Genomic DNA, 25,993 nt, shown 5'->3' with positions numbered 1-25,993 from the left:
GAAAGGATACATACGAGTCATGTACGGTTTTAAAGAAAATCTTATACCGTTCTTTCCGCAAAGTAGTAGCAAGTTTAGTTAACGTTGATCAAGACGGATAGCGATCACGCGCCCTTCTCTCCAAAGTAAGCCTCAAAGCCTCATTAATACTGAGATCAACAAGTGCTGGACGATGCGAGCCTTGCGAACAGAGGCCCTGTGTCCATGGAACAATGGATCACTACTGGGTAACAAACACTGTACCATGGGATTACCCTGATCGGCTGAAATAAACCTTGGCAGTTGTACGACCTTGTAGAGTAACCATGCAGCCATGGGAAACCACGATGTGGGCGCCTGAATCATCACTGAACGCTCGCCACGTTTTACTTCAAGTTGGAAGTTCGAAATTGTGTGAAACTAGATTCATTCTGCCAAATTACTTTCTTTCGTTGCTCCATAGTCCAGGTTTTATGGCTTCGGTACCACATTTTCCTGTTAAGGGTATTAGCATCACTGATGAATGGTTTTGGACATCCATCTCGCCCTACATATCCCTGCTTGCGGAGCTCCTTTCGTGGTGTTTTTGTGCTGACAAGTTTCGCTAGTACGGCATTCAGTTCTGAAGTGATTTTTGCAGCTGACGATCCCTTATATTTCGTCCCAGTCCTCTTCAATGATCGTCTGCCACGATCATTCAACACATCCTTTCGTCCACATTGTGACATAGCGGATGATGTTGTTCTGTTTTCCGTGTATGCGGTTTAAATCTTCGATACGGTGCCTACTGAAACACCAAACACTTCAGCTCCCTTGTTATGTAAGCACCTGCCACGCGAGCACCAACAATTTTCCCACGTTGGAATTCACTTAACTCTGACATAATGCCCTCACAAGGACACAGAACACTGTTCTGACCACAACTGACACTTGTAACGTGATGAGGACTTCGCACAGGTGGCGTTTGTGGTAAAAAACAACAGCACAACCTGCAGGCATGGCTAGCATCTGCATTTACATTCGAGCTTACATTTCTCATGGTATTTTCATATTTTTGTCCAACTCCTGTATGTAAAAATACTGTATGTATCGATATGGTATTGGCGTAGGGGTTTGGTAACGGAAACGTTGCTGGCCTTGTAGGTAATACTATAGACGATTTCCTAACGCGGAGTATCTGTTCAAGAGTTTTTAGTCGCGCTTTCACTGAGCTTCGTGGGACTACTGCAGTGCCCAGCAGTCATATTTAATTTTAACGTACGAATGAACGGAGTATATCGATGAAGAATAAGACATTTTTCAGTTGATAAAACGTAGTCCTTCAACAAGCACACTGGTGTTCCACATGCAAGAATGTGGCGATCATAACGTACGCACGGCCTCTATCCTTATCATTTACAGCAGATTCAACACCACCGAGAACAGGTGAAGGTAGACGACTGGAATTTATTCGTTGGCTAACTGCAGATAATAGCCTAGTTCCATTAATACTGTGGCCGGCCGCGGTGGTCTTGCGGTTCTAGGCGCTGCAGTCCGGAATCGCGGGACTGCTACGGTCGCGGGTTCGAATCCTGCCTCGGGCATGGATGTGTGTGATGTCCTTAGGTTAGTTAGGTTTAAGTAGTTCTAAGTTCTAGGGGACTGATGACCTAAGATGTTAAGTCCTATAGTGCTCAGAGCCATTTGAACCATTAATACTGTTTTGTACTGAAGTCACTTTCACTCAAGACAGTAGGAATAATACTCGGTGGTCCGATGTAAACACACATACCTTTGTGGTGACACATTTTTAAAGGATGTTTCTCTGTGAATGTGTGGTGTGATATGACAGACAATGCTGATTTGAATTCTTGTATTACCACATATTCTTACAGGGCACAGTGATCTCGACTTTCTCTAAAATATGGTTGCAGCATTACTGGAAGAGGTTCCTCTAGCTACAGGCATGGGTCTATTCTTCCAACATGACGAGGCTCCTGCACATTCCAGTCTTCAGCTGATACACTGTCTAAACTTAACATTCCTCAGAAGAGGGATCGTTAGAAATGGTTGCGTTTCTTGGCCACCAGGTTCCCCGGACGTTACGCATTAAAGTTTTTACCTGTGATGGTAGTTGAAAGGCAAAGGCTACACATAAAAAGTAGACACAAAAAATGGTTTGATTGTTCGAATTATGAATAGTGCAGCTGTCGTGGAAGTACGCCAATATGACCTCAGAGGAGATACACTTGGTATTTCCAAGAGAAACAGAAAGTGCACTAAAGTCAGATGTGGAATTTGTGAAAATCAACTTTTGCATTAATCATTTGCAGTCGCTTAACACCTTCAGTAAGTATTTGTTTGGGTCACATTATAACAGCAGTATCTTTATAATCGTTAAAAACTGGACAAGCCATATGTGGAATATTTTATCCAATTAATCTACCACCTCCAGAAATATTCAGTAATCCTGAGAGAGCCTACATAGCTGGAAAGGGGAGAACAGGTGGTGGCGTACAGTTCATGATCACTAGATTTTGCACCAGTGTCTTGAATTAAATTAATAATTTCTTCGCTGTGTTCAATGTGTGAGGGCAATCCGTTAGAAGTGGATGTCATACTTGTCGGCCCCTGGTGCTGTTTGTCACGAATGAGTGCGGTCACTGGCTTCACGTTTCCCCTCGTCACCGACAACACAAACACGATACTATAACTCTACAAGCACTGACCATCGTCACCTACAAGTAATAGATACACTAAGACGTAACTCTCACACTACGCGAAGGAAAATGCCAATGTGCGAGAAGAATTAACGCTTCTACAATGAGACAGATTCGAAATTTTCGAGTCAACAATGACCACGACAAAGTAAACACAGCTGTAAACAATGAACTTCACTTAACCGTCATATTTCACGCACGAAAGTAAAATCTCGCGAAGAAAAATACCCAGAAAGGAAATACAGACTTTCTAAATAGATACTACCTTTAGAACTTGCAATAACTTGGTTTGCTAGATGCCTATCCGTGTTTTGCGATAATTTTGCGTCAGCGTCTGGGAACATAAAATTCCGGCCATAGACAGAAGCTTCAGTTTGTTTTAAAAATGACATTTTGATAAGGAATTGAAGTAGAGTTGCTAGAATAATGTTTTTAATACAGCAAAATCTCTATCGCGTTACAGCTCCGATAACGCACGTTTCGCTGCTCTCTAATATTCAATACAGTGTCTTCACAAAGTGAAGTGATCAGTCAGAGGTTATAACATCCATAAATGTCTCATTTTCTCACTTTCTTAACCAAAACTGTATTCTTTAAAAAATGAAGTCTGCAGAGCACCGGATATACAAGACTTATCTTGTTTTACTTTCTGTGCACATTATTCATTCCTCAAGCCTTGTGATGAGAAAAACAAGATTTTTATTTGACACGAGTGAGGTACAAGTACCACCCGGCCAAAGCTGTTCTAGGTTTTCAATGGTTCCTCTGAGTCGCTTTAGTCTAATTTCGAAATATTCCTTTTGGGAAGATTGTGCCGAATTGCCTATCCCATTCTTGGACTGAGTTAGTGCTTCGCCTCTAAGGATCTTGAGGGTTTCAATATCACTGGATTCTTGTGTGGTCAACGAAGCTCAGCAACAGGTCTTGCGAGCCGGTCCTGTATGATAGGGTAAATACCGGCATTAGCGCCTGAACTTATGTTTAAGCTGGAAAAGAGTAACCACTATGGCCGTTTATCTTTTCGCATCTTCTCTGCTTCCACTTGACACTCCAACAACACAGTCTCAAACTCGACGGATGTACGTCTCGGGACATTGCTTGAACTGATTCACAACACTCCTCACTTCGCTTCTACAGAGGCAGGCTGATGGCGCACGGAGGATTACGCGGCCAGCCGTCAGCTCAAACGCTTATCTTACCTTGGCTGTTTCTACCGAGTGGTTGCTAATGACAGCTGGGTTGCTGCTGGGTACTGCTGGTTCAGACTTTCTGTCAGGGGAGCCGTACGCACGGACGGGCTAGCTCGCTTGTCGTTGCACCGCTAACGCGCGCTCTGCGCCATGCTTCCCTTAGCACTGACGCCTGCGGCCGCCTCACGGCGTTCAGCTTTTCCAGATTTAGAACGCCACGCCGAGTGTGTGTTGCTCTCTCGCTCTCTCTATCCCCATCTCGCTCCTCAACACACACACACGCGCGCGTGCGCGCATATACACATTCACTCACACGCGCGCATGATGGCCCGAAGGGCTGGCGAACGGAACTAGCGTGGTGGGAGGGGGCGGGGGGAGGTGTCTTCAGGCGAGGGAAATATACTCACTTATTGCCCGTCGTGTTCTGACGCCAAGAAAAAACTATTCATAAAATTAGATCGGCGGCGCGCGCACGTGGCGGTTCGCTCCCAACCAATACCAGAACGCGACCCGGTTGCTCTGGATATCGCTCGGCTCTGCTGCACTGACGGGATGCGGCGTGTGTGACCCATTTACAGCCACACTTGTTGGGCAAGGTCCGGCACCGAACGTTGTCCTAAGCATGGTCACACACGCACTCACGTACACACGCACACGCACGCACACACACACACACACACACACACACACACACACACACACACACACACACACATCACACTACCACCACCATCACCACCACCACCACAAGCCGCAGCAGCAGGTGGTGGCTTATAGATAGTTAACTTAGGCTCATTGCTCTGATTCCTTCCCACTGTTTTTATGGATGAAGCTCGGGCCCAGGCATAGAAATTTGGCGTTCTGTGCTTTTCTCTTGTGACCGAGCGACGTTGAACGGTTAAACTTGAGTACCCTGTTCGGGAGAGTTCAGAACTATAGCGTTTTAGGTTTGCGATCTTTCCATAAATCACTTCTAGTGAATGGTGGTACAGTGTCTACAATAAGACAGCGAGCGTAGTGGCGCATCTGAGAAGTACGACCATCCAGAAAACGTTAAATAACTTTTTAAAGTCCAGTTTTTCACAAAACGAGTTTCCAGTGCTGTTGCGTTCTCTGTACTCTCTTGCATATTCCTAGACTTGATACAGGTGCCAAACCGTGTAGAAAATCTTTCAAACATGCATTAGTAGATGGCGCATGGTCTTTGGGCCACACTGCGCTTCCTTTTGCAGATCCAAAATTTAAAAATATGACAAGTGGTCTTTGTTGACTGCAACTCCACTTGTTAGAAATGTATTGCTGTGTTTGTGTACTTGCATTATCACAAATAAAACGTATTGTGTCAGTATCAATAGCACTTGGAAAATAAACTTTCTTCGCGTTGTTTTGTCGAAAACATATTTTTGAGACCGTCGCTTTGTAAAAAACACAAGGTGATTCTTGGAAAGAAGAAAACATCAGCCTTTTTTTTTTTTTTTTGCTCTATATTTTCACAAACAGGGTCGCTACCGGCTGTTCGCTTTTATATCACATTCTTTGTTGTTTACATTAGGCGTTGGAAAACAAAGCAAACAATTGTAGCAAACAACAATAGATGTAATATAAACTTGAACAGCCTTTTGAAGATGAAACAGTCGGTTCGAAACCGACAACGACACTGTTTGCATTTAGCAGTAGATGTCTGCTGTTTTCTTCTTTGGAAGAATCAGCTTGTGGTCCCTAGAACTAGCTAGTTTCCTGACTTGGAATGTTTTTAATAAAGTACTTATTTTGTGATGTGTTTCATTTTTGCGGTGATGCGATGAGCTGCACAGTTTTGTGGTCTCAGAATATCTTCTCAGTTTTTCGGATACATATGAGTTATGTACAAAAAGAGATACATTGTTTTTATTATTCACCTAACAAATGTCAGAATTGGCACTTAGAATATTTTCTTTTTCCACTTTTCAGATGATGTATCTTTAATCGTTTGAAGTATTGGTAAGTATGTGCAAGTATCGGAATAATCTGTTCCGTCATAAGTTTATTTCTTTAATATTAAAACATGGTTCTGATTGAAAATAAACAGCTAGAGGAAAGAGCGTGTGGATTTACTCGCCTAGAGTGATTAATAGTTCTTGATAACGGAGGTTTAAAAAATACTTTTGCAGCATTTCGTGTGAAGTGTGAAATAGTGACTTAGCGGTGAATGTCCAAACATCTGGCTATTGATAACTAGTCGGTTTTATGGTTTCCAGTCGCTTAATAAGACTTTTAACTCGGGTAATTCATTGTGTAGAAGAGAATTCCTTAACTGGAAGGCGATTCTGTTCTAACGTTGAAGTGAAAGTATTTCACCCAGCCTGTAAATTCATTCACCCCACGTGTCCCGTAGATCCCATCAAGGTGGAGAGTTTTCAGAAATGTAGGACGTGGATGTATACATTAATGTGAGATAAGGACATCACAGAACTCACTGTATTGACGATAAACTATCACTATACTGTGCTGTTTGAGACTTTCACGACTTAATAAATCGTGAAAGTCCCAAACAGCACAATATAGTGATACTGCATCGTTGGTTACTGGCGTCGCGTCGGATAATGTTGTGGAAGCACCTCAAGATGACGAGCGCCTGTCTCGTCGTGTGCAGTTCCACAGCATTATCTGACGCGACGCCTATGAACCAATGAAGCTATCACTATACTGCTTAATGCTGTTCACTCATTGTTGTTGTTGTGGTCTTCAGTCCTGAGACTGGTTTGATGCAACTCTCCATGCTACTCTATCCTGTGCAAGCTTTTTCATCTCCCAGTACCTACTGCAACCTACATCCTTCTGAATCTGCTTAGTGTATTCATCTCTTGGTCTCCCCCTACGATTTTTACCCTCTACGCTGCCCTCCAATACTAAATTGGTGATCCCTTGATGCCTCAGAACATGTCCTACCAATCGATCCCTTCTTCTGGTCAAGTTGTGCCACAGACTTCTCCTCTCCCCGATCCTATTCAATACTTCCTCATTAGTTATGTGATCTACCCATCTAATCTTCAGCATTCTTCTGTAGCACCACATTTCGAAAGCTTCTATTCTCTTCTTGTCCAAACTATTTATCGTCCATGTTTCACTTCCATACATGGCTACACTCCATACGAATACTTTCACAAATGACTTCCTGACACTTAAATCAATACTGGATGTTAACAAATTTCTCTTCTTCAGAAACGCTTTCCTTGCCATTGCCAGCCTACATTTTATATCCTCTCTACTTCGACCATCATCAGTTATTTTGCTCCCCAAATAGCAAAACTCCTTTACTACTTTAAGTGCCTCATTTCCTAATCTAATTCCCTCAGCATCACCCGACTTAATTTGACTACATTCCATTATCCTTGTTTTGCTTTTGTTGATGTTCATCTTATATCCTCCTTTCAAGACACTGTCCATTCCATTCAACTGCTCTTCCAAGTCCTTTGCTGTCTCTGACAGAATTACAATGTCATCGGCGAACCTCAAAGTTTTTATTTCTTCTCCATGAATTTTAATACCTACTCCGAATTTTTCTTTTGTTTCCTTTACTGCTTGCTCAATATACAGATTGAACAACATCGGGGACAGGCTACAACCCTGTCTTACTCCCTTCCCCACCACTGCTTCCCTTTCATGTCCTTCGACTCTTATAACTGCCATCTGGTTTCTGTACAAATTGTAAATAGCCTTTCGCTCCCTGTATTTTACCCCTGCCACCTTTAGAATTTGAAAGAGAGTATTCCAGTCAACAATGTCAAAAGCTTTCTGTAAGTCTACAAATGCTAGAAACGTAGGTTTGCCTTTCCTTAATCTTTCTTCTAAGATAAGTCGTAAGGTCAGTATTGCCTCACGTGTTCCAGTGTTTCTACGGAATCCAAACTGATCTTCCCCGAGGTTGGCTTCTACTAGTTTTTCCATTCGTCTGTAAAGAATTCGTGTTAGTATTTTGCAGCTGTGACTTGTTGAGCTGATAGTTCGGTAATTGTCCCATCTGTCAACACCTGCTTTCTTTGGGATTGGAATTATTATATTCTTCTTGAAGTCTGAGGGTATTTCGCCTGTTTCATACATCTTGCTCACCAGATGGTAGAGTTTTGTCAGGACTGGCTCTCCCACGGCCGTCAGTAGTTCCAATGGAATATTGTCTACTCCGGGGGCTTGTTTCGACTCAGGTCTTTCAGTGCTCTGTCAAACTCTTCACGCAGTATCATATCTCCCATTTCATCTTCATCTACATCCTCTTCCATTTCCATAATATTGTCCTCAAGTACATCGCCCTTGTATAGACCCTCTATATACTCCTTCCACCTTTCTGCTTTCCCTTCTTTGCTTAGAACTGGGTTTCCATCTGAGCTCTTGATATTCATACAAGTCGTTCTCTTATCTCCAAAGGTCTCTTTAATTTTCCTGTAGGCGGTATCTATTTTACCCCTAGTGAGATAGGCCTCTACATCCTTACATTTGTCCTCTAGCCATCCCTGCTTAGCCATTTTGCACTTCCTGTCGATCTCATTTTTGAGACGTTTGTATTCCTTTTTGCCTGTTTCACTTACTGAATTTTTATATTTTCTCCTTTCATCAATTAAATTCAATATTTCTTCTGTTACCCAAGGATTTCTACTAGCCCTCGTCTTTTTACCTACTTGATCCTCTGCTGCCTTCACTACTTCATCCCTCAAAGCTACCCATTCTTCTTCTACCGTATTTATTTCCCCCAATCCTGTCAATTGCTCCCTTATGCTCTCCCTGAATCTCTGTACAACCTCTGGTTCTTTTAGTTTATCCAGGTCCCATCTCCTTAAATTCCCACCTTTTTGCAGTTTCTTCAGTTTTAATCTACAGGTCATAACCAATAGATTGTGGTCAGAGTCCACATCTGCCCCTGGAAATGTCTTACAATTTAAAACCTGGTTCCTAAATCTCTGTCTTACCATTATATAATCTATCTGATACCTTTTAGTGTCTCCAGGGTTCTTCCATGTATACAACCTTCTTTCATGATTCTTAAACCAAGTGTTAGTTATGATTATGTTGTGCTCTGTGCAAAATTCTACCAGGCGGCTCCCTCTTTCATTTCTGTCCCCCAATCCATATTCACCTACTATGTTTCCTTCTCTCCCTTTTCCTACACTCGAATTCCAGTCACCCATGACTATTAAATTTTCGTCTCCCTTCACAATCTGAATAATTTATTTTATTTCATCATACATTTCTTCAATTTCTTCGTCATCTGCAGAGCTAGTTGGCATATAAACTTGTACTACTGTAGTAGGTGTGGGCTTCGTATCTATCTTGGCCACAATAATGCGTTCACTATGCTGTTTGTAGTAGCTTACCCGCATTCCTATTTTCCTATTCATTATTAAACCTACTCCTGCATTACCCCTCATATGTCATCTAAATTCAATCGAGTAAATTATTACGAAAGCTGCTACTGCGAAAGAAGAACCTGCTATCCCGTCAGTTTTTTGTATAGCTGCTGTTTATCTGCTATTAGTAGCTTAATATATACTGTGGTTGTATAATTTTGTTCACCCATCGGAAGACGGTAAGGGAAAACTACTAACTATATAGTCCATTTGCAGTTAATCAATAAGGTGTCTGGATGGTTATAATAAATCTTTCGCTACTTGAGCCATTGTAGAAGGAAATCTATTTACCATATCGGTAACCAAATTTATAAGAATGATGTTCAGACCATGCGCTGCAGGATCTGCGTTGTATCCATTACAGTTGTGGAGAGTCAACATGGATCTGGAAAAGGTGAGCAGCGCTTTACTGGTAAAGCTGTTTTCAAAACAACAGCAATATTGTTACTGCTGTTAGCCGGTATCGACGCATTAAAGGAATACGGACAGGTCCTCTTTCCACACAAGGGTTGAAGAAAATAATTCAGAAATTCGAATTAACTGGCGATTTGGTAACTGAACCTGGGAAAGACCGACGGCCCAATTGCGCCACAAATTGTTGAAGACGGTACTTTTGCCACGGGCGAGAATGCTGGACAGAGTGTGCGATCTTAAAGCAGTGCACGAGCTGAACATTCCATGGTCATCCGTCACAAAAATACTGCGACAATTATAAATGGTATTTTTAGTGCATTTCTAGACTGTCGTGGATCCAGATGGTCGTCACCTTCAGGAACGTTTGTAAACTAGAACGTAAACATTGTACGCAGTTAACAAATATTACCCTCTTATGTAGAAATTAAAATGTGCTTATTTCAATGGTTTATTTGTTATTTCTCTCCCGAATGCGCTTTCCAGAACGTTTCACTGTCCCACGATCACTCATTTGTCATTAGAATGCTCTCAAGTAGTGAAAGTTTAAATGTAACCACCCTGTACTACTGCCACTGCAAAAACATGCGTTATTACTGCCAGCAACATGAAAATGAGAATTTGAATGTTCAGTAACGATAGTGGTAAAAAAGTTTTTAAGATACTTTATTACTACTTGCAGTGAGCTCCACATTATCTTAAGCCGTAGCCCAGAGCGGAGTTGCTTCAAGTCATGCATACCTGAGAGCGCTCCGCCCAGACACTTAGCCCGGCATTGTTTCGCGTCCACTGCTGGCTGGCTCTTCACACCTGAGCGGCGTCCAAGAAAACTCGGCACACTCACTGTACATGCCTGCTCGATCCGTCTCGAAACAGAAACAGCTCACACTGCATCGTAGTGGTTCGTAATACCTTGAGAGAGACATGACACGAATGCTCGCTTTTACCCTCGATACCGACGGAGAACGCCGTTTAGGGTTCGGTATGATAAGAAGAAAAAATTATATATATATATATATATATATATATATATATATATATATATATACTGAAGCGATGAAGGAAAATTTGTACCAAGATCTGGACTGGAATCCGGGTCTCCGGTACACTAGGCAAGTGCGCTAGTTACTACGCCATTTTGGCACAGTGGCTCTGGACAACAGCACGTACTACCTTAGTGCGCCTCCCTCCTCAGTCCAAGTTCCAATTCATGCCTCAGCCCAATTGGTATTTTGTATATACGCATACTGAAGTGACAAATGAAAGTCTGTACCAAGGCCGGGATTCGAACCCAGAGCTCCTGCTCACTAAGTAGAAGGGCTAACCACAACATTCTGGCACAGCGGCTTTGCACAACTGCGCGAACTACCCTAGCACGCCTCCCTGCTCAACCCAAATTCCCATTCACGCCTCAGCCAACTTGGTATACCCCATAAACTCGAACAGCATTACAGAGATTCTCCAACTGTATTGGAATAGCACCTCAGTGTCGAACGAAATGGGGGATCCTGCATAGGTGCTTTAATCAATCGAAACTTTATTGTTCCAGACACCTTTTGAACTCTCAAACATCTATGACGTATTTGTGCAAACTGAAGCGATGAATGAGGCGTGAAAGACAATCTGGACTGAGGAGTGAGGCATGTTACGGTAGTCCGTGCAGTTGTGTAATAGCACTGTGCCAGGTTGGCGTATTGCTTAGCGTATCTGCCTCGTGGCCGTGCGATCTGGGTGCGTATCCCGGCCTGGGTACAAATTTTCATTCTTCAGTTCAGTCTGGATATATACATCATAAATGTTTGAGACTTGAAAAAGTCTCTGAAACTATATAGCTTCATTTGTAGGAGAAAATATTTTGAGGCATAGTTCATTCCCATTTTCTTAATCATCACCACACATAAATTTTTTCCTCTAGTTCTATTGGATGTTTATTAAATTCATTTTTAGGTGCGAACATTGTGCTTAAGATAAATAAATACGAAATGGGGAAAACAAACCAAAATTTAGGTACAAGCTTAAATTCATTTTAAAAAAGAAGAAGAGATAAAAAATGAGATACCTTGGAATAATGCAAGAAGAAACAGTGTCGTTAATGCTAAGGTAATTTCACTTACATTGATCTGTGCCAAGTATATATCATCTGTATGCAATTACTCTTCAGTCGCTTCGATCTGTGATAATGGCTGACTTTCACATAAGAAGGTACTAAAAGAATAGCATGTCTCGTGTTAGTTACTTAGTGCTATTCATTTTGTATAAACTATTGGACGGAGAATCCAATATTTTGTAGATAAGCGATTGAGACATATTTAAAAAAATCATTTGACTGCACAGTAAAAGCATTACTTTGCAGCAAAAAAGATGATCATTAGTTGTACCAGAAAATGTACAGGCGAAACACGAAACCCAATGCTAAGGGATGAGCTTCAGAAGTGCCATAACTTCGCAAGTTCCATTCATTTTCTGTAATATCCTTGTAGAAGGCAGTAGGTGAACATTTATTCTCAAAAATCTAAGAAATACGAAGCTACTTAAAAAATATTCCATCCATAAATGAAATGGAATCGAAATTGCGAATATGGACAACTATCAGCTGTATAACGGAATGACGACAGCAAAAATTTGCGCCGGAGCGGGACTCGAACCCGGATTTCCTGCTCATGGTCACCTTACAATTTTTTTTTTGTTTTTTTTTTTTGTTAGGTAATGTTCGTTGCGTTTGGTCTGGGCGGACGTCGTAGGACTTCCGTTTAAGTTGATCGTTGATTCCCTTACTCAGTTACTCAGTTTTTTTTTATTACAGAGGGCCAGCGAGTCTCTGACCGAACACGCTGAGCTACCGTGCCGGCAACCATCTGGCTATGCGAGCACGGCTGACAGCCAGATGCAAACTTCCGTACGTCATCAACTATGAGTCTACACACTACTCATATTTCTGCACAGACGATACATATTACTTGAAAGTCGCTTGCCCGGTGTCGGCGGATAAATACGATATTGCAGTGTCTGTGTTATTGCGAATTACGGTGCAACGTTCCTTTGAACATGCATGCACGTCCAAAGGAACATACATCGTAATTCTGAATTACACAAGCGCTGCAATATCGATTCCATTTATGGTCCATTGGTAGATAGAAGACTAAGTGGACCGAATTGTACACATTTCGCATAGACCAAGGGTGAAGAACAAGTATAGAGGACATTCGGTTGTAATAAAAAGTATGGCAAGTTGAAGATTCATTGCGACTGGGTCATGGGGTGGCTGGTATTATGAGGTACTAAATACTAAAGAAGTGATGCAGAAAACTCAGTGTGGAAATGAAAGTAATTTCAGAATTTGCAATATTAATTTTCTCTGGAGCCTTAAACTGCCTTAAAGAAAGAGAGATGGCATGAATAAGGCGCTGTTTATGTGTGACTTCCGACTGAGATGTCGCAGTGGTTAGCACTGTGAACTTGCGTTCGCGAGAACGAAGCTTCCGATCCCTGTCTGGCCATCCACATTTAAGTTCTCTGTAACTGCGCGATTCTGTGCTGGGCGTTGTGGTTCTGACCTCCATCGCCGAAGTTTTAAAAGAAGGGGTGAAACCTTGGTAAAAGTTGTACCGACCTTCCTATTGTGTGACATGTCCATGGTGCCGTTGGGCAGAATTTTGGTGAAATTTGGTCAAATCATTAGCCCACCTTACACCTCAGATTAACTTCTGAGCTCTGGCCTTTGCATGTATCGACACCTCGCTGTTTGAAGTGTCGCCCAGACCAACGGTGACGTCACAGGATGCCACGCTTTTGCATCGTTACATAGGACGGTTGTAGCATCTTTGAGATAAATTTCAAACTTCTACGTCACAATGGGAGATAACTTCGGGGTTCTGAAAAAGTTACCCTTTAATTGTGTTGCGCATGTAGGTTCATGCGCAATCTACAGTAGGTTCTCACCCGTCGAACTACCGCTGCGAAGGATTCTTAATTGTCCTTTACGGCGGTGCGGACAAGAAGCAGGCATCTCATGTTGTGGTCACATTGAATGGCCCAGTACTCGCCCCACACTGCATAGTACCCCCCATTTCTGTCCAATATTCTACACGCGTTTCATTGTTTGTGTTGCGCAATGTATTTGTGTCGACGCTCTATGTTCTCTACAGTAGGCTGCTCTGGTGGCAAGCATGCCATTCCGTCGGCTGCCGTCGCTCAGAAACAACAAATGTCTTGCATTTAAACGGGCATAAGAACGCTTATGCTGGTGTGCTGAATTATGTCACGTAATGTTTATGGAAGGTACCACGTCAACGTCTCCTACAATGATGGCAGCATTCGTTCTAAAATCTGTCTCAGTGACCACCCTCTGGCAGCCTACATTGTCAAGCGGCATAGCAGAAAAACGCTTGATTAAGGATGCCATTGGACGCAATATGCGATTTCAACTCCTGGGTATTGTTGGCAGTCAGAACCGCAACCGCTGCAACAGGAAGGTGTTACGGCTACAGGAATTGTCGTTTCTTCAGTTAGCTTTATATAATATTTGTCAGAGAGGCCGGCGCAGCTGCCTAATTGGAAATGGTTTTCCTATCCTTCACAGAAGTTGGCACCCCCCTTACCGAAGTGTGAGAGTCGTATGTTAAGTGTAACTGGTACGTGGAGATAACTGTAACGGGTGTGTGTGTTTAGTGTGGTGTCATGTTTGCGTTGTATGATGGTTAGAGAAGGGAGGAGGTGAAATCGGTGCTGGCACATAGCCCTTTCATCTAGAATAGCACCAAGGGGGCCTCCGAGCTAGAAGTCCCCATCCGCGAATGGATGGCTCTGAGCACTATGGGACTTAACATCTGAGGTCATCAGTCCCTTAGAACTACTTAAACCTAACTAACCTAAGGACATCACACACATCCATTCCCGAGGCAGGATGCGAACCCGCGAATGGATCACCAACAACAGTATACATACCCTCAGACCATGATACACTGTAGAGAGATTTGCAATTTAATCCACTACACTGGCTCAAAGTCCGGTGACCAGGAGTTTATCTCAACATCCCTCTTCCCCTCTGCCGGGCGGTTACCAGTCCTAGTATCCGCCTCGTCCGACACTGCTCAACTTCGTTGATCTGATGGAAACCTGTGTACTTAACAAGACAAGTCCATTGGCTATGATTTGTCACTAGTACGGGGTGGGGATTACACAAGCAGTTTTTCGATGAATGGTAGGCGCTATTGTTTATTGGGTTCCATCTCTGCTGATACGTCGCCCGTCCAACCTGTACTGGATGATTGACAAGTCACCACAGCCTTTCAAAGTTGTGGTCTTGCGTACTAAATGTGTAGAGAAAGATTTCCCATGTACACAGAGAGGTCCCCGCGGATTCCATACTATGATTTTAGAAGCTCCACTTGGTGTACGGAAATCATCCACAGATCCGTAATCTTTGTCAGTCTGTATCATAAAGTTCGTTTTAGTCGCACGTATGTCTCTTCATGTTGCAGTTTCTACAAATTTTAGTGGTTTTTGTAAACTAGGTGATTCCGTCAAACGATTCTTTAAGTTCAAGTGAGAAACAAAAATTTACGAGTGAAAGGCATGTGTAAAAACATGACTGTCAAACTGTGAGCCGAAGTGGGAGATATTTTCATTCTACCTGCTTCATCATCTTAGATGCTGGCCTATAAGTTTTAGTATATCAGTAGGTCTCGTATACTTTTCGAAAAGTTAGAGACTTGCTTGCATACCTGCTCGAATAGCAATCTTGATAGAAAGGATGTGGTGTAGAACGAATTAATCAAAACGTGCCTTGAATAATAATCAGAACCATCACGTAACTCTCACTACAAGGGTTTCGTCACGGTAAAGTTCACATAAACTGAGTTAGTGGTAACCAGTATTCCGAAATGATGTCAGTCAATTGACTGTATCTCAAAAATTACTTTATGTACTACTTCTTTGTGATTCCCGATCAGAAACTAATATGGATTCGTTGTACTGAGACTGGTGGAAGATGACTGCTTCTCATAAGTTGAGATATATTCCTATCAGTGGTTGAGGAAAGTTATCCACCACCTACTATTTCGTATTAAGACACAGAAACATTAGTCTCGGATAATACAGTGTGTGTGAAATATAAAACGTTCAGCTGTGCCAAAAAGAAAAACTGGATCTGAAATTAAACAATTTCCAGAAATATATTAAAAAAAATCCATAGGTGAATGAAGATGTTTAGAGATCCTGTGTGCAAAGAAAGGTACCCTCGCAACATTGTAATACGTGATACTGTCACATGTATACAAGTTATACTGAAATGCCGACCGTGGGCGAAGAAGGCGTATTGTCTCTCCGCTGGTAGAATACAAACTGTTAATATGGCATGTGATGACCTCAAACAGCAATACTGCATGCTCAATGGCTGTTCACGTAGTGCATCGGACCGTCCGTCATGGCATTTGGTTACGACTAGCTTTGCTGTAAGAGCGACCTCCATAGATCAAGCAATGACCAGTGTCAGTGGTATTAGTTCTCTGGTCCAGAGCTTTCCATGCATGTTCAGCAGAACGTAAGCCCAAAGAGCGAGCTGGCTAGTTTTGACCCGTTCACCGGACCAGCGCAATACGATGAACCACTGCCATCCACTAGATAGCAGCCACGTCTATATGCACCACGGAAAAGTGGACATAACATTACAAGGTAGCATGTCTGTAGTTCTCAGGACAGTGTCTCAGAAAACAAATGCGGTAGTGTAAGGGCTCCCTAATACTGCTCCGTTCCATAATACTGGCGGGTATTTACCGTTTCTTTCCCAGTGGTGCGCAATAGAGAGAATCACTTCAGCGTAACTTCTTGACTTTCTGTCAAGGGATCATTACTTCCACTGATCATCGGTCCAGTGAATATCGATATGACTTTATATTCTCCGAGCCTTTCAGTGACCATAATGCATCTAGCAAGTCGCAAAAGCAGACCACGCGCTCTCTGTATGAAGATGGGTGACTCAGAAGAGAAGTGGCCGTGCGGTTAAAGGCGCTGCAGTCTGGAACCGCAAGACCGCTACGGTCGTAGGTTCGAATCCTGCCTCGGGCATGGATGTTTGTGATGTCCTTAGGTTAGTTAGGTTTAACTAGTTCTAAGTTCTAGGGGACTAATGACCTCAGCAGTTGAGTCCCATAGTGCTCAGAGCCATTTGAACCATTTGAACTCAGAAGCTGGTTCGAAGTCTTCAGCCAGGATAGGAGCTAAGTTTGACGTCTTCCGTTATTTGTGTCAAGATAACAGTCATTTATTAGTTTGCTTACGTCTGGAGAGTTCTGCTGCTCTATAACCGAGTACTGAAGTAATGAATATCCACTCCAGTTGCTAATACACAGATGAGCGAAAATATTATGACCATCGGTTTAATACCGTATTGGTTTAGTTTTCACAGTAAAACAGCGATTCTGCTTGGCATGGATTCTACAAGTCCTTGTTAGTTTTCCAGAAGTATATGGCACCAGATGTCTACTCACAGGTCACTAAATTTCCGCAAATTACGTTGGTTTGTTGACATGCACTTGGCTCCCGACATGTGTTCCATTGGGTATAGATCAGGGAAATTTGCTGGGTAAGACATCAGTGTGAATTCACTATCTTGCTCCTCAAATCATTGCAGCACGATTTTGGCCTTGTGTCGCGGAGAGTTATCCTGCTGAAAGATGTCAGCGCCATCAGAGACATGAAGGGATGCAGGTGTACCGCAATAATATTCACGTAGTTCACAGCTGTGATGGTGTCTTCGAATACTATCATAGGTCCCATAGATGCCCAACTGAATGTACCCCATTGCATAATTCTTCTCTCACCAGGCTGCATCTGTGGTGCGATGTACATTTTAAGTATCCATTCGACTGGATGGCGACGTGTAAGGACCCAACCATCGACCTGAAGTAACAAGACATGCGGTTCATTTAACAGGCGACATGTTTATATTGATCCACGGTGAAAACTCAGTGAATCTTTGCCCATTTCAATGGTAACTGACGATGTTGGATCAACACAGAAACACGGAGGGGTCGTTTGATGTGGAGCTCGGTGTTCAGCAATGGCGTTTGAACGGTGTGCTCCGAAACACTTGTGCCTGCGCCAGCATTGTACTCTGTCGTCCCATTTGCCACAGAATGCTACCTATCCTGGATTACACAGAGGGGGATCCTCTGACCTCTACGTTTTGTGATGAGACTTGGACGTCCAGCAACATACGGCCTACGCGTTATTCCACCATCCTTCAACAACTGTCCATAGGTGCCCACGACGGTAGCAAGCAAAGAGCCGACCAGCTCCGCCGTTTCACAGATTCTCGTTTCTAGCCGCAGTGCCACAACAGTGTTCCCTTTGTCAAAACCACTTATTTCAAAGGATTTACGCACTGGCGGACTGTATCTTCTTTTAGTCCATGACCGGTTTCGGCGTTTATATTGAAGCTATTTTGTAGTGTAACTGAAAATTTTGCCACTCAAATATTTTGTTCGAAAAGCAAACAATGCGCGTTCAGAATCAATGTAACCAAAAACTATCTGCAAAGGCAACTACAACAAGCAGCCCGGTGCTATCCTGGTCTGACATATGTATCACACGGGGTTGCTGTGTCACTCAGCTACCCTACTACTCAACTTTTTTGTGGGAAACGCTAACAATGCACAGCGATAAAGAGTTTTCTGGTACTCCTAATTACTTTCGACTTCCCTCGGTTTACTCTTGATCCACACTGTGAGTTCATTTGACGATTCATTCCATTCGCAAAGTCCTACCATTCATCTTAATTTTATTTGAAGATAGCAACGTCATCAGCGAATGAATTCATCCAGAATTTTTACCCCACTCTTGAGCTTTTCTCTTATTTTCGCCATTATTTCTTCGATATATACGTTGATCATTAACTGCGGAAGACTGCGTTTGTGCGTTACACCATTTTTAAGCCGAGCACTATGTTCTTGGTCTTCCAATATGATTGCAGCCTTTTAGTTTTTGTAGGTATATGTTACACATCTTTCTCCTTAGCATACTCCTGTTTTTCTCCAAATTTCGAACATACTGCGCCATGTCAGGTTCTTTAACGCTTTTCTATGTCTGCAAATTGTATGGTTCAAATGGCTCTGAGCACTATGGTACTTAACTTCTGAGGTCTTCAATCCCCTAGAACTTAGAACTACTTAAACCTAACTAACCTAAGGACATCACACACATCCATGCCCGAGGCAGTATTCGAACCTGCGACCGTAGCGGTTGCGCGGTTCCAGATTTTAGCGTCTAGAGCCGCTCGGTGACTCCGGCCGGCTACAAATTGTATAAACATATCCTAGTTTTTCTTAAGTCTTGCTTCTATTACACAGAGCGATTTGAGATCTATCTCTCAAGTGCCTTTACCTTTCCGAAAGCCAAACTGATCGTCATGTAATTATTAAGAGAGCTGATGTTGCACCAAGTCTGTCTGACAATTCTGCTGTCTCTGACACTCACGGTAGAGAGCACGAGAATAAGTTAAAAGGGGTTAGGATACTTTCTGAGAAAAATACCTTTTTCCGGCTCCACATGCTAACGGAATAAGACTGAAAGTCGTTAAAACTGGTATAATGTACGTTCCTCAATGTAAATTATGGTGTCTTGGCCAGCATGTACGTAATACGAAGAACTATATTGCAGACGAATAGTCACTGTCTGATTATTTATGTTATGAGCACTTTTAGCTTTGGGGATTAGGGAGTGCTATGTTGTTCACGACGTTTGTTTTGGCTGAGAGTATTAAGAGTAGTTCTGGGATGACGAGAAGGCGATGTTGATGTTAAGGATCAACTAGTGCATCGAATAACAGAAACGTAAACCATAATTTCCATAGAAGGACCTACGTTATATTATGCATAACAAAAAGGAGGACTCACAAGAATACTCTGGAGTCTTGAGTACTTACGTGGCACCAACTAATACAACTCATGGGCACTAAAATAACTGAAAAGAAATGACTCCTTCGAGCGGGTGTTATACAGTAGATTTCGGTGTTGCTTAATTTCCTTGAATTTCGGGCACAGAGCTGTTCGGTCAACGAACCAAACCTACGAAGCGCATTTCTGTTGCAAGCGACGTGTAGTGGACTACGCCAGCTGGCCTACATTCAACAGCAGTTGCGATGCATGTTTTAACATAAAATAGTGAATTGTGGTGTTGCGGAATGAAAACATCGTTTTGAGACACTCATGAGACTTGAAATACTGCAACTGACGAATTTCGGCAGCATAAACAATTTCTTTTCGTTACTGACAGAAGCTCCGACAGTAAGCAATTCAAGAAATAAAGATAACAAAAACAGAAAGAAAACTGGAGTGGAATTCACCTTATGCTAGACACTGTTTTATAGTTATGTTTTTACCCAGACATGTTTCAGTATTTTATATAATATCTTCAGTAGGGTTAATTTCTTTATTTTCTTTATCACAGAGTGCTATTACTTTGCTATCCTGGTTGCTTTGAATCTGCCTTACACTCTAGACCTTTTCGCGGTTTTTGAAGTTATTTCGTTGTTACTTCGTTGTTGTCGTTACACACGCAATTTGAGTAGTATATCTGCCCCCATTTTACCAGTTGCTATGGCTATGTCTGGGTAAAAACAAAACTATAGAACGGTGTCTTCCATAAGGTCCAATTCCTCTCCAGTTTCTCTTAGCAAGCACAGAAATAGAGCCACAACGTTCAAAAGACGATTGGAAATGAAACACTGCGCAGCTGATCCGAGAAATACTTACAGTAACAGGAGCTCATGGTAAGTACGCGGTTAGAAAGAGGCCAGTCGAGGGCCTGAAAACAGTCGGTCTGTGAGGAACTTAAACCTGCGGTGTGATTTGGTAGGGCAGCAGGAGCTGGCTATCCCACACACAATGACTGCAGATTTTTACGTCAGTCTATGAATCGACCTATTACACTGCCATTAATGAACAACATTCAACAGAGGGTGTTTTTAACAGGATAACGCTCGCCTACGTACTGCTATTGTATCCAACTTGCTCTACAGAGTATCGAACTGTTGCCTTGGCCTGCTTGATCACCAGATCTGTCTCAAATCGCGCACAAATTAGACGTCATAAGACGGCAACTTTAAAGTCATCCATAAACAGCATAAACCGTCGCTGCATTGACTGACCAAGTGCAGCAGCCATGGAACTCCATCCCATAAACCGACAACCAGCATCTGTACAACACAACGCATGCTTGTTTCCATGCTTGTGTTCAAAATTCTGGTGGTTACATCGGTTATGAAGGAACCAGAATTTCACATTTGCAACGGATTATCTAGCGCTTATATTAACCTGTGATCTTGCAATGTTAATCGCTTACATAGGGTACCTAGACAAATGTATTCCCGAAATTTCATTACTCTACATTAATTATTTTTTGGTGTTGAGATTTTTTTCCATAGTGTATATCAGATAGAGGGCATTAAGAACATTTTTCTAAGGTTACTTGAGACGAGTAAAAGTCCGTTAAAATTTACCCTAACTGCCAACTGTACAACTGTAGTTAAATTATGATTTTCTGTGCAGTACGACGTCTAGTGTTACACGGGAGCCTCGGTTCGATTTTATGCTTTACGCTCTTACGTATTTCTTAAAAGAAAAGTAACATCGCATTGTGCGTACACCCTCTTTGTCTATGAAAGAGAGAGAGAGAGAGAGAGAGAGAGAGAGAGAAAGAGACAGACAGACAGAAAGAGGTGAGAAGGCGAGAGGGGAGGGTCAAGAAACGGGGGAGGGGTAAGTTCGAAGAACGGCACTGAAGGATTTGAAATAATTAATGAATTTCTGTTGTTAGTACATAATGTATCCAAGGGAATGAGTTATGTTTGCCATTTATGTCACAGCTGCGTTGCAAGACTGCACATATGAGCCGAATAGGTGGACCCATCAGAAGGGCAGATACGTCATTGTCAACAAGAATTTAAAATCAGTAAGAGCATGGAGTTCAGTGAGGAATGCGATTGCCGAATACACGTACTCAATCAGCCGTCGAGTTGTACAGTTAAATTTGTTGAACGTATGATGAAGTACGCCAACGTTGCGGCGATGCGAGTGGCGGTCATGAAGGGGGCAACAACGTGCTCCACTAGGAACGCAGTGGACGGCGGCCACTGGTGACAGACGAATTTATCCATGATGTGCAAGAGGTTGAAGGAAAAGTCACGATTGTCCATGAGAACTCTGTGCACTGATTGAAACTACTTCAGCCAGACTGAGAGCTCTTAAATTGCGAATCTGCTGGACGTAATATAATACAAAGCAACGTGCACAAGGTGCTCTACGGTCCTGCCACGACACTGTTAAAAGGAAAGTGAATTTCTGAATCACATTACGATTGGGTATGAGGCCTTTCAATTGGATGAGACTCCACAAGTGTTGAAACTTTTCCACAGTGTGGTGAAATGTGCTGCGCGCAGATGCAGTCTTCATCTGTACAAGGAACAGAAATTCGATCGTGCAGCTGAATACCTATTTTGAAAACTGGTTTCTGAGCAGTTTGATTTGATTTTAGTTCATCCAAAAACTAGACAAAAGGTAAGTTCGTTATTAAGTACACTCCTGGAAATTGAAATAAGAACACCGTGAATTCATTGTCCCAGGAAGGGGAAACTTTATTGACACATTCCTGGGGTCAGATACATCACATGATCACACTGACAGAACCACAGGCACATAGACACAGGCAACAGAGCATGCACAATGTCGGCACTAGGACAGTGTATATCCACCTTTCGCAGCAATGCAGGCTGCTATTCTCCCATGGAGACGATCGTAGAGATGCTGGATGTTGTCCTGTGGAACGGCTTGCCATGCCATTTCCACCTGGCGCCTCAGTTGGACCAGCGTTCGTGCTGGACGTGCAGACCGCGTGAGACGACGCTTCATCCAGTCCCAAACATGCTCAATGGGGGACAGATCCGGGGATCTTGCTGGCCAGGGTAGTTGACTTACACCTTCTAGAGAACGTTGGGTGGCACGGGATACATGCGGACGTGCATTGTCCTGTTGGAACAGCAAGTTCCCTTGCCGGTCTAGGAATGGTAGAACGATGGGTCCGATGACGGTTTGTATGTACCGTGCACTATTCAGTGTCCCCTCGACGATCATCAGTGGTGTACGGCCAGTGTAGGAAATCGCTCCCCACAACATGATGCCGGGTGTTGGCCCTGTGTGCCTCGGTCGTATGCAGTCCTGATTGTGGCGCTCACCTGCACGGTGCCAAACATGCATACGACCATCATTGGCACCAAGGCAGAAGCGACTCTCATCGCTGAAGATGACACGTCTCCATTCGTCCCTCCATTCACGCCTGTCGCGACACCACTGGAGGCGGGCTGCATGATGTTGGGGCCTGAGCGGAAGACGGCCTAACGGTGTGCGGGACCGTAGCCCAGCTTCATGGAGACGGTTGCGAATGGTCCTCGCCGATACCCCAGGAGCAACAGTGTCCCTAATTTGCTGGGAAGTGGCGATGCGGTCCCCTACGGCACTGCGTAGGATCCTACGGTCTTGGCGTGCATCCGTGCATCGCTGCGGTCCGGTCCCAGGTCGACGGGCACGTGCACCTTCCGCCGACCACTGGCGACAACATCGATGTACTGTGGAGACCTCACGCCCCACGTGTTGAGCAATTCGGCGGTACGTCCACCCGGCCTCCCGCATGCCCACTATACGCCCTCGCTCAAAGTCCGTCAACTGCACATACGGTTCACGTCCACGCTGTCGCGGCATGCTACCAGTGTTAAAGACTGCGATGGAGCTCCGTATGCCACGGCAAACTGGCTGACACTGACGGCGGCGGTGCACAAATGCTGCGCAGCTAGCGCCATTCGACGGCCAACACCGCGGTTCCTGGTGTGTCCGCTGTGCCGTGCGTGTGATCATTGCTTGTACAGCCCTCTCGCAGTGTCCGGAGCAAGTATGGTGGGTCTGACACACCGGTGTCAATGTGTTCTTTTTTCCATTTCCAGGAGTGTAAATAACAGGAAAAGAGATCGTCAGAAGTTAACAGTGTAAACAATTTAGAAATATCGTCATTGTACAAGGAGCATAAAAATGCTAAGTCAGAGCTGTGACCTAAGCGATAATCATTAAAACTCAACAGTGGACGCTTTTCACGCTTGTCTGTGAGACATACTTTGACTCGGCCTATTACTCTCCTTGTGCAATCGCAAATGAATTTCGTAAGTTTTTTTATGAATTTTAAATTCTGTAAGTTTTTATTATTATTTTACGTTTTCGCGTAATATCTTACACTTACTCAGGGGCACTTCCAGACGTAACCTTGCCATGGCCACCCTCAACGGCGCATTTACGTACTTTTAAATATGAATTTATATATTTCTTATATATTATAGGACAGTAATGAATTGAAATATTTCTAAAATTGTAACACACATCTGAAAAGACTATCCGTAGCATAAGTTCTCTGCCTTGACACGTTGCTATTCAGGAACAATTCTTTAGTAATAATAATTACAAACAGAAAATTAGTTCTAGTCCTGTAACAGCTTGCATAGAAATTCCCCAAGTATTCACTATTTTTCCGAGAACACAAGGCGAAGTTAATGTATTTGGTGGATTTTATTGGTTCATAACATTGGCGAAAGTCTCTCTACTTGAGTAGAAGGGAGGGTAGGAATAAAGCGACGTTCTTCACTATCTTAAGAATCAGTCTTCAAATTTTAATGATGTAATAATGTTGCGCAAACAAGTTTTGATTCTGCTTTTCCGATCAGTCATGTAGTTCGTTCCTGGGATTTACTCACTCTGTGAACCATAATCTGACATACATAGATTTGTAAATCGCCTAATCAGGCTGTGGCTCTGAGTACTATGGGACTTAACATCTGAGGTCATCAGTCCCCTAGAACTTAGAACTACTTAAACCTAACTAACCTAAGGACATCACTCACATCCATGCCCGAGGCAGGATTCGAACCTGCGACCGTAGCGGTCGCTCGGTTCCAGACTGAAGCGCCTAGAACAGCTCGGCCACAACGGCCGGCCGCCTAATCAGGAGTCAGCACTAACGATTTTCTGGACGGGATACGACTCCCGTTGCCATACGTAATTCTCCAGTTGAAGTGTGTAGTTATTTACGTGAGATTCTACACGCTGATTCCAAGATCACATGGGTCCTACTGACTAGCTACTAGCAAAAAGCCAACAAGGCCACCATGCATCTGCGTACCCTGCATAATCCATTACATTACAGTAACGTGTTCTAAAATTTACTAGCTATGTGATTTATAGTATAAAACTAAATGGAATTTTCCGTCATTTTGCACTACATCGTAAGCCCGAGGTTGTCTTGATCACAGGTAAAAGACTTTCAATGAAAGATAATGACTGAGTCTACATGTTTTGGTCACGGAAAAGAATATTAGCATTGAACAATGTAGACGGCTGACTGTGATACTTATTTACCAAGATTGCCGCCATTAAGCATTTAGTTTTGAAAATTCAACTCTCATTTTCTAATATTACATGGATCATCTGTTGTGAAGTCGTTGTCTAAAAACATTAAAACCGTTCCTGTAGAGTAACGTCTAAGATGAGAATGTAATTCTTTTGTCGTAATGGCTTTTATTGTTTGTCTTTTATTCTAGAGGCATAAAAACAAGTGATAACTCTCAATCCGCTTGTATCCTAGAAAAATGGTTTTGACTGTGTTGAGAAAATATACGTGAATGTTCCAAAAGTTAGTCAGCACATAGCTATCTTTCAAATAATTACACCAGTCAGCTCTTCTAATAAAACAAGGTAATGTCGCGTGCAGCGGTTCTGACTTGTTACACTTATCGATAGTCTGTTTTCACTTGACGAATAGCCACAAGGGCCTCTTAAAATAGCGATCAGTTTGCTTTCACAGTCTCGTTAATCACAGCGAATGGGTGCGGAGGGGCGATGCTAAGCACACTACGGTAGTTTACGGAGTACAAATGTAGAACTAGATCAATGAAGAGTAGCTGATCAAGTTTGTTGTGAGGTGCATCAGAATTAACTCACAGAACTTTCTGTCAAATTTTTGTTAATTTGTCTGTAAGTTTTAAGTAAAGAAAATTTTGTAAATAAGTAATTGATTGACACAGTATTATTTGTAAGAACGCAATCAAAATACGTCATACCATGTGATAGTAAACTGCACGAAGTACGCAGAACAACTGTGATGTATATAACTTCTAGAAAATATCCCGTCCAAAGACAGTAGTTTCCACTGTATTGCAGCTTAACTGAGCATAACTATTAGAAGATGACAAACGTTTTGTACTGCAAGATAAAATTAATATCCTAGCGTGGGGTCAATATAATGT

At 42.9% G+C, this 25,993-nt stretch overlaps 1 protein-coding gene across 4 annotated transcripts in view; it reads right to left on the bottom strand.

Annotated features, from left to right (window-relative positions):
• The window catches only part of LOC124788252 (hornerin), a 299,601-nt gene that overhangs the window by 110,217 nt on the left and 163,391 nt on the right, over positions 1-25,993 (bottom strand). Inside the window, exon 1 of one of the 4 annotated variants that reach the window (XM_047255446.1) lies at positions 3,878-4,051. The exons of the other annotated variants lie outside the window; for them this stretch is intronic. The gene's annotated coding sequence lies outside the window, so the exon portion shown is untranslated. Of the gene's footprint in view, positions 1-3,877; positions 4,052-25,993 lie in introns of those variants that run through there. 4 annotated transcript variants of the gene reach the window in all.

Source organism: Schistocerca piceifrons, chromosome 3 (assembly GCF_021461385.2).
Source record: "Schistocerca piceifrons isolate TAMUIC-IGC-003096 chromosome 3, iqSchPice1.1, whole genome shotgun sequence".
Taxonomy (NCBI): domain Eukaryota; kingdom Metazoa; phylum Arthropoda; class Insecta; order Orthoptera; family Acrididae; genus Schistocerca; species Schistocerca piceifrons.
Note: the sequence above shows the minus strand (reverse complement) of the source record. Positions and strands in the feature narration are given on the sequence as shown.